This window comes from Musca autumnalis, unplaced genomic scaffold, assembly GCF_047663935.1.
Source record: "Musca autumnalis isolate F117 unplaced genomic scaffold, ASM4766393v1 scaffold_5, whole genome shotgun sequence".
NCBI lineage: Eukaryota > Metazoa > Arthropoda > Insecta > Diptera > Muscidae > Musca > Musca autumnalis.
The window spans coordinates 94,050,807-94,068,552 of NW_027412088.1; the positions used below are offsets into that span (position 1 = coordinate 94,050,807).

Below are 17,746 nucleotides of genomic sequence, written 5' to 3' on the forward strand. Positions count from 1 at the left end.
TCTCTTAAGGAGAATCGTACTTTCAGGTTTTCTGTAGCATAACTTTCCAGTCTTTTATAGGATAACTTTCTGGTCTTCTAAAGGAAACCCATCTTGTCTTCCGTAGAAAAACGTTTGGTCTTCTATAGGAAGACAGTCTGGTTATTTTATAGACTCCGTCTGTAGGAATACCACCTGATCATCTATAAGAATACCGTCTGGTCTTCTTCCTATGGAAATAACGCCTGGTATTTTATAGGAAGTTCATATTTTGGAAGAGCTTCTGGTCTTCTAATGGAAGACCTTCTGGTCTTCTGTAGAATGTCGCTCTGACCTTCTATAGGAATACCTGCAGGTTTTCTATAGAATGGCTTTTTAGTCTTTTATAGGATGACACTCAGGTCTTCTGTAAGAAGGCCTTTTTTTGTCCTGTAGAAACCCCATATTTTCTCTTGTGGGAAAAACTTGTTGTCTTCTATAGAAAGACGTTGTGGTCTTTTTTCTAGTCTTATGTAAGAACATTTTCTAGTCTTCTAAAGGAATGCCATCTTGTCTCCTGTAGGAAAAACGTTTGTTCTTCTATAGAAATACCGTCCTCTATGGAATGACTGTCAGGTTTCCTATAGGAAGAACTATGGTTTTCTATGCGAAGAAACCCTCTTCTCTTGTAGGAAGTACGTCTTTGCGAAGACCTTCTGGTATTCTGCAGGAAAACGGTCTACTCATCTACAGAAGACGATGTCATCTTCTGGTATTCTATAGAATGACCTTTTGGCTTCTATAGGAAGACCTTCTTTTGTCCTGTAGGGAAAACTTTTAATCTTCTACATGAAGATACACCAGTCTTATATAAGGTGACTTTGTGGTCTTCTGTAGGAACCCGTTCTTTTCTCCTTCTCTTCTATAGGAAGACATTCTGGTCTTCAAAAGAAAGACCTTCTGGTCTTCTAAAGGAAGACCTTCTGGTCTTCTAAAGGAAAACCTTTTGGTCTTCTGAAGGAAAACCTTCTAGTCCTATAAATTATGATATTCTGGTCTTCTGTAGACCTTTGGTAAAACTTTCCAGTCTTCGGTAGGATGACCTCAGGTTTTATATTTGAAGATCGCATAGTCTTCTGTGAGAAGACCGCCTGGTCTTTTGTGGCAAGGCCGTTGGGTCTTCTTTAGGAAGAGTTCTAGTCTTCTACAAGAAGAACGCCTGGTCTTCTATAGGAACACTTTCTGGTTTTTTCTGGTTTCTGGATGCACTACTGGTATTCTATACAAAGACCTTCTTTGACGTGTGTGAAAACTTTTAATCTTCTATAAGAAAATCTACTACTTTGTGGCCTTCTATAAGAACCACTTCTTTTCTCCTGTAAGAAAAACTTCTTGTCTTCCATCGGACGACATTCTGGTCTGAGATTGAGATTTCTATAGTAAACTATCCGGTCTTCTATAGGATGGCCGTCAAGGTTTATATTGGAAGACCGTTGGGTTTTCTATATGAAGAGTTTCTGGTATTCTGCAAGAAAACGGTCTACTCATCTACAGAAGACGATATCATCTTAAGAAGAAGAAGGAGGATCTTGTGGTATTCTATTAGAAGAAATTTTGTTCTTCAATAAGAGAATTTTCTGGCTTTCTGTATGAAGATCTACTGGACTTCTGTATGGAGCGCTTCTGAATATCTATAGGTAGACTTTCTGGTCTTCTTTGGAGAACCTTCTACTCTTTTATAGGTAGACGGTCTAGGCTGCTACAGTAGGTAGGGCTTCTGGTTTTCTACTGAAAGATATTTCGGTGTTATTGTATTTTACAGAAAGACTTTCTGGCCTTTTATATGAAGACTTCCTCGATATTTAAGGAAGATATTCGGATCTTCCGTAGGGAGAGATTTCAGTCTTCTCTAGGAAGACCTTCTAGTATCTACAGGAAGACTTTCTGATCTTTTATAGCAGAACCTTTTCGTCTTCTATTGATGTACCTTCAATTTAAAGACCAGAATCTTCTATAGAAAGACCTTATATTCATAAAAGAAGACTTTCTGACATTCAGTAGAAAGACTTTCTGGACATCTAAAGGATATTCTTTGGTATTCCATAGGGCGATTTTTTGGAGTTCTATAGGAAATTCTTTGCTTTTATATAGTTATTTAGGACGACCTTCTGCTATTCTACTGGAAGGTCTTCTAATTTTCTATAATAGAAGCTTAGAAAGACCTCCTGTTCTTCTTAAGAGGACTTTATGGTCTTCTATAGAAACACTTTCTGGACTTCTATAGGAACTCTTTAGATCTTCCATAGAAGGACTTTCTTCTATAGGAAGACTTTCTGGTATTTTATAGGTCGGTTTTCTCGAGTTCTATAGGAACTTCGTCGGTCTTCTATAGGAGAACCTCCAAGTCATTTATGGGAAGACCGTCTAAGAAGTTCTTCTGGTATTCTACTGAAAGACCTTCTTATCTTCTACAGCAGAACCTTCTTCTATTAAAGACCAGAATCTTCTATAAGAAGACTCTCTGGTATTCTATGGAAAGACTTTATGGTATTCTATTGGCTGACTTTCAAGACTTCTATAGGAAATTCGCTGGTTTCCCGTAGAACGACATACCCCCATTATTACAAGTCTTCTTTTGTTATATTTTGGATTTACCGAACAGATTTAGAGCGTTCCGCTCAACTTAAAGTTAAAAGTGATGATTGAATTTTAGCTTCTTGGCATTAACTTTCAATGAAAAAATTATATTTTTAATACCTCCAAATTGGTTTATTTTGCGTTTTCAAATCCATCAGATAGTAAAAGAACACATATAATAATGGCCCATAGACTTTCTTTTTTTTTCTTTTATAGATAGGACCTTCTTGTCATCTAAGGAGGGCCATCTTTTCTGTAGGAAGACTTAGTGGTCTCCTATAGGCAGATATTCTGTTCTTCAAAATTACTTCTAGTCTTCAAAAGAATGTACGATTTTCCTATCTTCTACCCGAAAAAAGTTTACTTCTCTTTAGGAAGGCCTTCTAATTTGCTAGAGGAGGTCATCGAATGTAGTACGAAATCACCTGCAGATTAATTTTTCATAGCTGAAATACTGAGAAAATGTGGCTATCATTTTGCTGTGGGTTTTGGCCATCCCCGAAAGATGTGATATTCGAGTCCGGGATCGATATACTAAAAACTGAATTACGGTGGCTCTATTTCTACAGAAAGACATTTTGGTTTTCTACTGGAACAACTTTTAATCAAATTGGGCATTATTCGTACTAGTTTGCTTGTGCCTTTTCTTTGGTTTAATCGAACATTGAATATTGTTAAATGTCTATTCAAATATAGCCATAGCTTTCAGTATTACAAAGAAGATTGTCCTAAAAATGTAAATTATTAGTTAAAGTAATTGTGGCGTATACATTCTGACAACAATCATACGTCCCGAGATAGGAGACTCTCATTAGCCCACGTACAATTTTTTGACGTTTGTTTAAGGTTTCGATCTAAAGAACTGAATATTGCAGTATATTAAAATAGGGTCACCCCAAAAATGTTTTAACATATTGTTTTGCACTTGTATATATACATATGTATGTTTAAGTATGTTTGTATCTCTTGTATGCCCTTGTACTTGTAAGGAATGGTTTTAAATACATGTTGCTTAATTTTTCCCAAGGGGATTTCCTCACCAATGAAAAAGAGTAAGGAAATTAAGCGACATATAGAATGTTCATCGTTTGATAGAAAGGAAAGGAATGGATTGTTATCTGATACAAAATTAATGACATTTAAATGAAGGCGTGCTACATATTTGCATGTGTGCGTTCTCCAACATTTTTATTGAGGTATATGGTGATGCCAGTGTCTTCTACATTAACTGTATTTTAAAAATATAACGTTCCTGATTAAACACAGTCAAAACTTATTACCCGAACACACGGGTACCACGATTACTGCCGCTGGAGCCGAAAGATGGAACGCCCTCTACTCCTCCCCTGCACAAGCTAGACTTAAAGCTTAAATTTCTTCGCAACCTCGGCTTGACAGGCTAGATGTAGTCTCACACGAACCATGCACTATATGTCAAACGGGCCATTTTATTGGCCAAAGTCTTAAAGTTAAAACAAGTATTTGGTTTTAGTTAATATAGCGTTTTTAGATTCAGGGAGAAAAATGGAACAACGTGGGCCAAAAAATTAACCCTTTATGGACCAAATACACAACTGGTACCTTAACCCTTTGGGGACCAAAAACTGGAAGGTCTGTTATTTGTCTATAGAATTGAAGGCATCGACGTCCGATAAGTTCAGAAGCCTTTTTGTTGTGTTTCGTTTTAGTTTTAATGTGAATATGCCTTAAAATTATTACCTTGAAAATCTCACAATATGATGTGACATATTTTGACTATAACTGTATATATTTATAAAAGATTTGTAAATAATTTGACTTTAGAACACAGCAGAATGCTGTAGACTCCAATTTGGCTAACATTATTTGGTAAGAGGTTTAACCCTGACTTAAAAAAAATCAGTATTATGGAAAATATGGTAACCTAAAAAAAGTTGTATAATTCTTGTTGAGCAAATTTACGCAAAATCACATAAAATTTTCTGCATTCGGCACGAGTTAATGAACCAATTTAAATTTTCACTTTCATTGCCGAACGTTGCCGAGACTTTAAAAGCGTACATAACCTCAAAATGTTCTACTTTCTTCGAAAATTCAAAGTTAACACCCATTTAATAACTATTTATACACATAAATGATGATAGGAGGGCATTTTTGATAAATATATATCGAATACTTTCTAATCAAATCGTTACTTATGCTCGTATTGTGATTTTGTTTCACCCTGAACGTATACAAGTAAACATATTTCGTTAACATGTTTTTAAAGATGTTTGGATAATACATATTTGGCAGCCTACCATGTAACGGTATAATTTCTCACACAAAAACAAAATTTATTTTTATTATATTTGAAGTGTTTCTTACAAGAAAGTAATGCTTGGTTTACATTTACGAAATCCACTCGATTTCAACTGTCAAATCCATTGGTTAAACGTCAATTGAAATCCAGACGAGATTTCATTTGACGTATGATCTATGGAATTGACAGTTGAAATCGAGTGGATTTCGTAAATGTAAACTTAGCAAACACAAAATAAGTGAAAATACAAAGTGCGAAATCTGACTTTTGGCCAGTGAAATGGGCTGTTTGACCTATAGTGCCATGGTGTGATTTTCAAAGCGGTATTTTCGCATACTAGTTGAGGCTAAAATTATTAAACAACTAACCAGAAACTGCTTGACTACAAAAGTTTATTTTTGTTGAAAAATTCTCAAGTTCCACAACAACTTTGTGATAAAAAACACAATAAAAAACCTTCTTTTTACAACATTTTCCCCTGAGCCAAGGACCAAAAGAATATTGTTCTGTCCTTGGCATATAAAATGGTCAAGCATTAAATTTACAATTGAAATCAGGAAAATAAACTAAAGTAGTTTTTTTTCATTGCCACCAAAGGAGCACATAAATAGAGAAACAAGAAACAAAATGCTGTATTCACAAACATTTCTCCTTTCACAGAAAAAAAGAAATTCTGCCAACTGTCATCCAGTCATGTTTTATTTAAAAGTTAAATGTTGTACTCTTTGTCGGTAACTTTGTTTTCACAAACTAAAATCATGTTTATGTTGTTGTGCAACTTTTTTTTTTAGTTTACGAAATTCCTAACATCCACATCAGTCATCTGCCAGGATAAAATGCTGTTTATTAGCGTAAATAACATCATATCTCACCTACACACATCGGTATGCCGCACACATTTCATTATCGAATCAGACATGAATCGCTTTTTGGCCAAAATCATGTGTAGCCATAAAACATGTTTGTGGTGGTGGTGGTAGTTTGTTGCAGTGTTGCCATAGAAGACCGCTAATACTATGAAATATTTTTGATTCTACCCAGCAAACCAATCGTACCGACATCGTAACGAAATCGGAACAAAATTCGGACGATACGTCCGATATCTGTAGTGCGATTCTCTAACACATTTTTTCAGTTACCGACAAAAATCGGTAAAATTAAAACGCTAAATTATGAATGAAAAGCTTAAATAAAAGTTGACAACACTCTTGCTATCGGTAGAACTTTACGACTGCTTTTTATTCGTAGCTAACTTACCGAAAAACATCGGTAATTATCGAAATTATAAGCATTTTAATTTTACCGACAATTGTCGGTAACTCAAAAAATGAGTTAGAGAATCGCACTACAGATCCGAAATCGTAACGATATCTTAACGAAAGTTGTATGAAGTGGTTGACATAATTTCGGAACGAAATGTCTTAGCGACATCGGATCGATTTCGGAATTTCGTAATTTCGTAACGAAATCTGAAGAAAATCCTTGGGAAATTCGGAAAGAAACCCAGCAAACCAAATGTCTGATATCCGACACGTCTGAACAATTTCGGAAGCAAGGTCGTTCAGATTTCGTTCCGATTTCTAAACGATTTTTCGGATAGGAAATAGTTCAGATTTTGTACCGATTTCGTTCCGATTTCGGAACGAATGTCGGAAAGAAATTTCCTTTCCGAAATTCCCAAGGATTTTCTTCAGATTTCGTTACGAAATCGGACCGAAATCGATCCGATGTCGCTAAGACATTTCGTTCCGAAATTATGTCAACCACTTCATACAACTTTCGTTAAGATATCGTTACGATTTCGGATCAGTAGTGGGATTCTGTAACGCATTTTTGCAGTTATCGATAATTGTCGGTAAAATTAAAATGCTTATAATTTCGATAATTAACGAAAATTTTGAGTTACAGAATCCCACTACAGATATCGGACGTATCGTCCGAATTTTGTTCCGATTTCGTTACGATGTCGGTACGATTGGTTTGCTGGGAAATTTCTTTCCGACATTCGTTCCGAAATCGGAACGAAATTGGTACAAAATCTGAACTATTTCCTATCCGAAAAATCGTTTAGAAATCGGAACGAAATCTGAACGACTTTGCTTCCGAAATTGTTCAGACGTGTCGGACATCAGACATTTGGTTTGCTGGGTAGGTTCAGAGAAAGAAGACCTCTAGAGGACTTCCCCAGGACGAAGTTATCTAGAAGTATTCTATAAAGGAAAAACGCCCTTAGGTCTTCAGTAGAAAGAAGACATCTTGAGGACAACTACAGTTAGAAGCTGTAGTTAGATAGAGGTGCCCTGTAGATCTTGATGTCTTCTATAGACAGAAGATCTTGAGATTTTTTTCAATAGAAAGAAGGTCTTCTAAAGAGAATAAACATATTTAGGTCTTCAATAGAAAGAAGACGGCATAAGGAAAACTACATTTAGATAGAGGTTCTCTATAGACAGAAGATCTCTTGAGGTCTGCTAAATATAGAAGACCTTCTTAGACATACTATAGACAGAAGAGCTCTTGAGGTATTCTATATGCAGAAGGCCTCTCGAGGTTTTCTATGGAGTGACCACCTCTAGAGATATTCTTTATTTCAACGTAATGATAGCTCACGATCAAAGTTGTACTACAAAGGAACCACAACACCGGCACCACTTTCGCAGTTTTTTATTTATCCAGGTACAGGTTTTTCTCCATCATCACATCTTGATCTATATTGCATATTTTTTCCAGTTTTCTTTTGACCCTAGCATTTTAGTTATTGTCTCTTTTATATTACCGTCCGAATTAAAGTTGGGCAATCTAGTTCCTGGAGCGGATCGATCTTCCTAGTTCCTTTTGCCAAACGGAACTAGTTCTTTAATATAGTTCCATAGTTTCAAATAGTTCCGATAGCGATATAGTTCAGTGAATCTTTCTCTTTTATCATTCCTTTTATTTCCATCGTTCCAAATAGTTCCGAGAGTGAAGTACTTTAACGAATCTTTCGCTTTCTTTTTGTTTTCATCTTTTGATGGATGAATTGACATAAAAATAAATAAATTGCAGCGATGTAACGAGGATGTGATTTACGTTTATTGAACGAAAGATCGAAGTGCGTGTCTAATTAAATAAAGAAAATGAATTATACAAATGAATGGAATTATATACACGGCTGGAACTATATGAACTAAAGGAACTATACAAATGAAAGAGCCGGATATAGTTCCAATAGTTCCTTGTCCGGAATAGTTCCTTGGAACTAGTTCGTTCCGGAACTACACAACTGTAGTTTGAATCGACATATATTTCGTATTCGTTGCAAATTTCATATACAAGGGCTGCCATAGGCAACACCGCGTGTTGCCAGGCGCCATTTGCAACATTTTTTTTTTGACAGTTTGACTGTTTTAGCCTATACGTACTCAGGACAGTTTGTCGTATGACCTTGTGTTGCATTGTTCACAGAGACTTCAAAAAATCAATTTGCAAAAAAATGGAATTTACTTGTGAGCATTTTCGTCCGATAATTTTTCACAACTTTCGATGTGGATAATCACGGCTATAGTGCATCTATCAAATTAGATATCTGTATGTTGATAAAGGACCATCCTATAGCACTATGAAAAACTGGTTTAATGAATTCCATCGTAGCCGACACTAGCCAAAAATCAAAGGTCGTGAGGGGAGCCAAAAATCGGCCGTTCTGCCAGAAAAATATTAAGCCGTGCGTGAACGGATAATGCAAGATCGCCGTGTTATGTACTGTGACATAGAGGAATCCTTGGACATTTCTTCCACCAACTAACATTTGATAATGCATGAACACCTGGCCGCAAAAATGCATTTTTCTAATTAGATCCAGCAAAATTGGACAATCGCCCAAAAAGAGGCTCTTGTAGATTGGTGCAAAGAAATCGCGAATAAAAACGATCGTTGTGCTTCAAACGACGTTTATAAGATCATTATAGACGGCGAATCTTGGATCTATGCTTAGGAGCCCTAAACAAAACAGGAATCGACCGTTTAGGTCTTCGAAAGCGATCCAAATCCAACGAAGTCTCGAAGTTCGAAAAAACGAACAAGACAAGACGCATCATTCTGCATCATGACAATACGAGCTCTCACACATCGACTCAAACCAGCGCCTGTTTCACCGGACAAAACGTGGAATTGATAGGTCATCCTACGTACAGCCCTGACAGTGGATCCAATGACTATATTTGATTCCAGCATATCAAGAAAAAAAGGCATAGTCAACGATTTTCGTAGCCAGAAGATGCTATAAAAGCTTTCAAAAACCATATTTTGGAGGTGTATAATAGGGTTATGACTTTTTGACATTTTTCCTCAAAAATGATTTCCTGTAGCAGGGATGAATGAACTTTTGCCTATTAATCACTATGCTATCGTTTATTCCATTGAAATATAAAAAAAGTTCACGCACAAATCGATTTTAAAAAAATAATTTTTTGAAAAAATATATGAAATGAAAAACAATTTTTTTTCAAAAAATTATTTTTTGTTGCACGAATGAATAAATATAAGCCTACTAATAACTATAATAACGTTTATTTCATTCAAATATTAAAAAAGTCGCGAAAAAAGTCACACTGTTTTTTGTTAAAAAATTATATTTTTGAATAAAAGCGTTTACGACATTTTTACGATTCTCAGAATTGAAGAAAAATAGTGGGAAATAAATTTTATGTCATTTTAATTATCTCATGTGGCTCTAAAGTTTATTTTCAATTATATATCTGTTTTTAGTGACTTCAAAAAATTGTCCATAATTTTGATAAATTCAAATTTTAAAATCATTTTGTGCGTGAGGTTTTTTCACCGAATCACCTTATAATTAAGATTTTATGTAATCTTATGGCAAAACTCATCACGCTATGATGCAGGGATATGAGGTTGTAAAAAAGTCATAACCCTAGTGTATAAATGGGAGTGGAAAAAGGGATTCAACAATTGGTTTGAGAGCATAAAAATACGTATAAATCAAGCTGGAGCCTACTTATGAAAGCAATACAACTATTATTGATGGTAAATATTCTTGTTTTCATTTTTAGGCCAGATAGTTCGTATTGCTCTTTCTTTAATATGAAACCTGTACTTTTCCGAGCTCTCTGTTCATTCAATTGTCTACCTTTGCGGCCGTTTACCCAATTCTTTTGCCAACTTTCAAGCAGTTTATGTCTAGCTTCATCCTTAATATTCTGTATTTCTCTGTTGGTATGAGCGGTAGGGGTGTAGATTTTACACAAGCATTGAAAACTCGCAACTTGGTAGCTCTTGTTATCTGTGTGTTTTCCCACGCTTTTCTTAGCCGTCCAAATGCGCTTCTTGCCTTATTAAGTCTGTTTTAAACATCTTCATCGATACCGCCAGCTATGGTCACAATGCTTCCTAAATAGCAGAATGATTCAACGTCAGGATTCTGTTGATTGTCAATTTTGATCGCGTCGTCGTAACGGTTGTTGGGTCGCATTGCATATGTTTTTTTATACCCTCAGCCTTTAGGCTAAAGAGGGTATTTACACTTTGATACGACCAAAAATGTGCCTCATCGAAATACTGGTTTTAGACCCCAAGTATGTTTGTACGAAATCCGTTTCAGACAATTTGGAGTTGATTTAGCAATGTCCGTCCGTTTGTCTGTCTGTCCGTCTGTCTGTCTGGCTGGCTGGTGCGCACGATAACTCTCGAACGGATCAATCGATTCGGTTCAAATTTTGTCCAGTAGTGCGATTCTCTAACACATTTTTTGAGTTACCGACAAAAATCGATTAAATGAAAACGCAAAATTATGAACGAAAAGTTCAAACAAAAGTTGACAACACTCTTGCTATCGGTAGAACTTTATGACTGCTTTTAATTCGTAGCTAACTTACCGAAAAACATCGGTAATTACCGAAATTATAAGCATTTTTAATTTACCGACAATTGTCGGTAACTCAAAAAATTAGTTAGAGAATCGCACTACAGATTCGATTTAAGTTCGAAGATGGGCCATATAGGTCCACTCCTTCAGGTACCTCCCCCACAAATGTTTAAAAATTGTCGCAAAACTTGTGCGCACGATAACTCTTGTAGGGAATAACCGATTTGGTCCATACTTTGCACATCGTGTAATTTCTACCAAACTTAGATGAGGATCCAATATGGACTCAATCGGTCCACTCCTTCGGGTACCTCTCACGCAAAATTTCGGAAAAGTTCAGTTTAGGACCTGGTCTCTAATCGCTTTGATTTTTGTTTACGCAAGTTGTATTCGCTGTCCTCTATACGACGGTATAAGTTTCATCAGGGGCAAGTCCATACTTCCTGAGAAAATAGCCTGAAAGTTACAAAAAACCCTATGACACCGTGTGTAGTGGTTGGAGCGCAAGATAACTCTAGAACGGATCTGCCGATTCGGTCCAAAATTTGGCTTTCGTAATATTTTGTCCAAACTTAGTTCAAGTTTAAAGATGGATTATATCGGTCCACTCCTTCAGGTACCTGCCCCACAAAAGTTCAGAAATATTCGGAAAAATTGTGCTCACGATAACTCTTGATGGGAGTGACCGATTTGGCCCATACCTTACACATTCTCATAATATCTACCAGATATAGATCAGGTTCGAATATGGACTCCCACACAAAATTTTGGATAAGTTCACTTTAAGACCTGCTATTGAATCACTTTGATTTTTGTTGAAGCAACTTACATTCGCTGCCTCAATTACGATGGTAAAAGTTGTTTCAGGGGCAAGTCCATACTTCTTGAGAAAACAGCCCGAAGGGTGTAAAAACCCCCTATGGCACCGCCATGGTCTATGTCGGTCCATTCCTTTAAGTACCTTTTCCGCAAAATTTTTGAACTTTAATTTATTTTGATTTATTTTGTCCTGCATGTCGCAGGCCTTGTGTGACGGAAGACAGATATCATTTGGATATGATAGGTCCTCGAGCTGCTTATTCAGCACCCATGTTATACCTCGCCTCTTCCGGCACACCTTTAACATTAAGTCATCTAACACTGTTGCAAAGAGAAGTGGTGATAATGGACAGCCAACGTTTGTTTTGAATGGGGTACTTAGTGTCCCATTATGTAGTACTTGCATGTCGGCGTTGGAGTATATAGCCTTTATTATTACGATTAATTTATTCGGTACATCCCGTTTTTCTAGCGATATCCATATTGCTGCTCTTTTAATAGTGTCGAAGGCCTTTTAAAAGTCGACAAAGAGCAAGTATATGGGGCTCCGTAATTACACTGACTGTTTGATAATTAGAGTGTTTGATTGGTCCAAGCAGCTGCGGTGTGGATGAAAGCCAGCCTGTTCATCTCTAAGCTTGTCTTCGATGTTAGCTAGTCTCGCCAGGATTACTGTTTCCAGTACTTTATACACGCTGTTTACCAGTGTGATTCCTCTTCAGTTTTCGGGATTTTGACATAAACTACTGCTTTTATTAGCCTTCGAATTATTCATCCAGGTTTGTTTGCTATAGCCAGCTAGTGCCTTATCTTATTGTTTTCACGTGATGTTCGAAGGACTTTTTAGAGTTCAGAAACATCCCTAGGTATTTGAGATATTTGCTAATGGACACCTTATGTGAATCAACCATTAGCCTTGGGTTGTCGAAAGTACATCTTCTGCTTTGATTATAGCCACCTCCAAATTCTCGATAAGCAATTGTTTGCAACTATTTCTGTTAGGGGTGATTTCGGTTGGTCAACCAACACAGACACGTCGTAATCGTATACAACTAATTTTGTTCCTTTTAGTAAGATCGGTTTAGGAAAGCCATAGGAATGGGCCTAATATGGAACTTCGTGGAACTCCCGATGTTATTTGATAATTTTGGACACCGGTATCAAACAATAGTACGAGTATTCTATCGTTGAGATAGCTGTCAATCATTTTGACAAGATAAGACGGAATTTATCGAGCTTTTATTGCTTGTCGTATTACATATTTCAGTCGGCCGAATTAAACGTATTTTTTATGTCTAGTGTTATTGCCGCACAGAAACGTTACATGACATTCTTTGACATTTCTACCACTTTTATGGCATCTACTTACTTAATGAAGACAACCTGCATATGTGAGAATCCTTTACTTTTGCTTATTTCGTCTTTATAGTAATTTCTTCAATTGTTTACCACAGGAATGTAACATGTAGAGAGGTCTGTATGATAACGGTTTTTTTGTGGGAGACGAGCTCCTGCCACACATTTTGAACTGGCGAGATAAGTTTATTGGGTATTTCATCTGGGCCTGGTTCTTTTCGTGGTTTTACATTACGGCAAGGGATATGTCAATAACTGTTGTTTTTGACGTCAATAAGTCGGTTAGATCTTTCACTGTACTATTTATATCTTTTCAATCATTTCGTCCCATTTTTTCTTTAGATATTTCTGGGTTAATATTCTTTTATTCCACCTTGCTTTATGGCCATCGTAATATATTGATATTAAACTGATATTAAACTAAAAGTAATGCCTATCTCTGTTAAGAATAATTAGTCTTAACGAATACATCATCTCGCTAATTGCCACTCCCCTTTTATCAGTTTGATGACCACTCCGAGGATTTCCTATTAAAATCGCCTCAAATAACTAATGCTGTTCGAATTTATCTACTTTCTGTAGGAAATCGGATAGCTCTACATATGTTTGGTGAGAAATAACAGCTGTAAATTCTTAGGCCGTTTGTATGTATTGCGACGAAGCATTCTTCGCACTCCTACACTTTGAATAGTTTTAGTAGCAGCTCTCTTATATACTCTGCTGATTTATCCTCTGAATTCTGGGGCCTAATTCTCTCATCCGTTATTGAGCTAGTTTTTGTTCGAAAATTGTATAAAATAATAGAAAATTGTTAAAAATTAAAAGTAATAGTGACCCGAAATAAATTCCACTATATAAAAATCGATTTATTTTTCATCTGCATTCTGCATCATTAAATCTTGGCCTTGACGCCCCTGCCAAGATTTATTTGAAGTACTAAAATTACCATTTCTACAAGTAGCTCTAGTGCCCATATTTAGTAGTTTATGTCTTAATGACCCGTTTGTAAACATATTACACATCGCGACTGGCTAGTACAGGTGTTCGATTTGTGGTCGTTTATGCCACAACTCCTACACATTTAGCTTCGGTATGTCCCTTCACAAGGTCGGACAAAGTGACCTTGCTGTGGACAACTGCAACATCGTTTAGGATAAACTTTTTTCCGGACTCGACATATAAATAGTCCCACCGGAATTCTAACATATTTTAAAACGTTTTCCGCTATATTACCAGGAACCTCAACGAGAGTTTGTTTTGTTCTGCCATAAGAATTATGTATATATCGGACTTTAATATGCTCAGATTTAGTTTCATTTGAGGTCTCTAAGATTCTGGCAATGCCTCCATTGTCATCTTGAGGTCTTCTATAGAGAAAATACCTCTTGAGGCCGTCAAAAGACAGAAAACCACCTGAGGTATTCTACAGACAGAAGTCTAGAGGTCTTCTGCAACTGTAGTGCGATTCTCCAACACATTTTTTGAGTTACCGACAAAAATCGGTAAAATTAAAATCCCAGCAAAATTAAATGGAAGTGATTCCATGTGAAATCATGATTTCACTGGTTCTTTTGCATGAGTGCGAAAGGAGTCGTGAAAGATCCCATCTTTTTCATCGAATTTTCATGAGTGCAATTGAAGTCGTGAAAGGTCCGATCTTTTCCATCGAATTTTCATGAGTGCAATCGAAGTCATGAAAGATCCGATCTTTTTCATCGAATTTTCATGAGTGCAATTGAAGTCGTGAAAGATCCGATCTTTGTCACAATATTATCATGAGTTCAAATAAATTGATAAGTAATCGCACAATAAATTATCAAATACTCATTTACTTGAATAATTGTGTACTTGCAAAAGTAATTGTTAAAATGAAAATAAAAGTCAGATGAAAGTGGTCGATAGTGGCAAAATTTATATATTTTAATTAAAAATACAATGTAAATTGATATAAAACAAAAGAAAAATATATTTTGTGTTTGGAAACCTGTTTCGTTTTGTGGATATTAAAAAGAAGTATGCAAAAGACCCGGTCTATAAACCACGAGCTTCCCCAGCCGACCAACACCGATATAGTAAAACATATCGAGCTGCAATTATTGGGTTGGTTGGGCCATGTTAACAGGTTGTATAAAGATCCCACCGGCATATGAATACGAGCCATTTGACGTTATGCGACCCGAGGGAACAAAACTCCAATGGAAAGATCACGATATCACAAGCATGGCATGCAAAGTGAGAGAAGCAAAGTAGGAGATCGGTAAAATAAGTATAAAAGAGACCATAACGTGGTAACTATTACAGGATAAGCTTTTTCTTTTGAAATAAAATAACAGAATTCAAATTTATACTAGATTTCCCAAACGATGAGCTTGGTTCAGAGATTGACACATAATTTATCGAATATTGGAAAAACGGAACCCCCAAGTTGAAAGAAGTATCTTGCAGCCATCGGAAGAGATAAATATGATATTGCAGATTAATATAATATATAATTTTGAAAATTACATACAAAATAAAGAAAAATAACATCTGGCGATACAAATCATCTGCGCATTGTATTCTTATTAATTCAACAAATTACATAATTGTATTGCGAATTTTATTTCTGATTGGCAAAAATCCGGATCCAAAGCATTGGTGCAAGAAGCCATGACGATGAACTGGTGCAAGAAGCCATGACAATGAACTGGTGCAAGAAGCCATGACAATGAACCGGTGCAAAATGCCATGACAATGAACTGGTGCAAAATGTCATGACAATGAACTGGTGCAAAATGCCGTGACAATGAACTGGTGCAAAATGCCGTGACAATGAACTGGTGCAAAATGTCATGACAACGAACTGGTGCAAAATGCCATGACAATGAACAGGTGAAATCAGGTGTCACTCCCTTGTAAATTTCATCGGTGATTCACCTAAATTTGCACCTATGACAAGTCACTTGCACCTATGATTCAACTCATGATCTGTCATCGAACATTTTGCTGGGATGCTTATAATTTCAGTAATTAACGATATGTTTCGGTAAGTTATCGACGAATAAAAAATAGTCGTAAAGTTCTACTATAGCAAGAGTGTTGTCAACTTTTATTTGAACTTTTTATTCATAACTTTGCGTTTTGATGTTAACGATTTTTGTCGGTAACTCAAAAAAATGAGTTAGAAAATCGCACAACTGAGGTCTTCTATAGACAAACATCCTCTTCGGGGTAGGATACAACGCTGGGATGCAATGGCTATTAACATGTCATGGCACATTCGACATCTGGACACATCCGGTAGTATTTCAAATGACTTTCTTTTGCAACGCCATACATTCTTTGATCTTACTTTTGTTTTTGTCGCACACATTTGGCTTTGGCATCCAAGCTCGGAAAATTTGACCTTGTTGTAGGCTTCTGTAAGATCAACTTTTTTCGCGCTCGACATTTTAATAGTCACGCGGGGGAAAGAGCTTGTTTTGTTCTAAGATAAGACTTATTTATGTATACATATGTCGGGCTTTAATATGCCCAGAACTAAGGTAGAAACACAATGAAATACGCCGCTAAAGACTAAAGGTCAAGTACTACCTAATTCAAATGAATTAGGCAGCATTTGAAGTCAAGCAGAGCAAGAACGCTAACCGATTATGGCCTTAACTCGGCAAAAAGTTCTTGGTCCCCTAACTAAACCAAATATAAGCTCTGTTCCTTTACGTGCAAGAATCTTCAAGTTTTACAACTTTTTACTCGAAAAGCGTTCCTTTACTTCAGACACCATACAATTCATATGGAAGCAGATTACAACTTTTGCTACTTTTGCCGGTTTTACCACTTTCAAAAGTAAAGGAACAGACCAATAAGCTCCCTTTTATATAACAATCTGGCAACACTTATTTACGAAATTGGGAAAATTGTTGCATTTTTAGTTTCCTTTAACAGCATACAAATTTTCTGGGTTGTTGTTGTTTTGGGTAGTATGATTCAATTTGGGGTTTGCTGCTGGACATGTTGCGGTTGTAGGTTTGGTTATGTGCTCTTTTTATTACTATCTCAAGCTTGAAATATAGGCGGTGGTAAGATGGATGGCAGGAAAAACAAAGAAGTCATTATTTTTTTCTATAGATTTTTAAATTGATTTTTATTTTGCTTCGACTATTGGACTGCTGCGTTACTCAGCACAAACATATCATTTTCCATACACACTTCACCTTACTCAGGAAGTGTGAATGCGGTGCGTGTGTTTATTGAGGCAGATAAAATGCGGTAGTTTATTGTGCTGGTTTATTGATTGCGTGAATTCTAGACAAACAACCAGTCTGAATTTTGAGACCAGACAATGAAAGAATGACCAATGCTCATACCACCAGACGCATAATAAATTATGATGTAAACAATTTAGTTTAGCCAATTTTAATTCAATATTATTGTTTAATATGCTATTTTACACTTAGCTAGTCTGGCGGTATGTAGGCAACAATTCGACTTCAATTTTACAAGTGTTGTGATTTTTTCATTATTTTTTCAATTCTGTACCAGAAGACACTCACTTGATTTTATTTTCTATTTTCAATTTTTTCACTTTAATTTCAGGCTATATTCAATTTTGCTTAAACATTTAGGCCTCAAAAATTGAACATTGAATTTAGTATATATTATGGACCTTGCTTTTTCTTTTTTTTTTCTTTCTTCACTTTTTTTAAAGTACTCCAACAAAATAAATAAAAAGAAACTATTTTTTATCTGCCTTTTTGCTATTTGGCGAAACGAACGACAGCACGTAGCACGCGCGTTCTTAAAATTCTTTTTTCGTATACAGAAGCACTCCGCAATACCTCTCTTAACGGACT

At 36.1% G+C, this 17,746-nt stretch overlaps 1 protein-coding gene and 1 long non-coding RNA gene across 3 annotated transcripts in view; one reads left to right on the plus strand and one right to left on the minus strand.

The window, feature by feature from the left end:
- The window catches only part of LOC141386539 (spermine oxidase), a 48,142-nt gene extending 30,396 nt beyond the window's left edge, over nt 1-17,746 (minus strand). Inside the window, exon 1 of one of the 2 annotated variants that reach the window (XM_073955194.1) lies at nt 17,447-17,746. The gene's annotated coding sequence lies outside the window, so the exon portion shown is untranslated. The remainder of the gene's footprint in view (nt 1-17,446) is intronic. The other variant, XM_073955195.1, reaches the window with a different exon arrangement.
- Nucleotides 15,069-15,456, plus strand: LOC141386499 (uncharacterized). The gene is made up of 2 exons (XR_012408389.1): nt 15,069-15,202; nt 15,266-15,456. It is a non-coding gene; the product is annotated as an uncharacterized lncRNA (long non-coding RNA).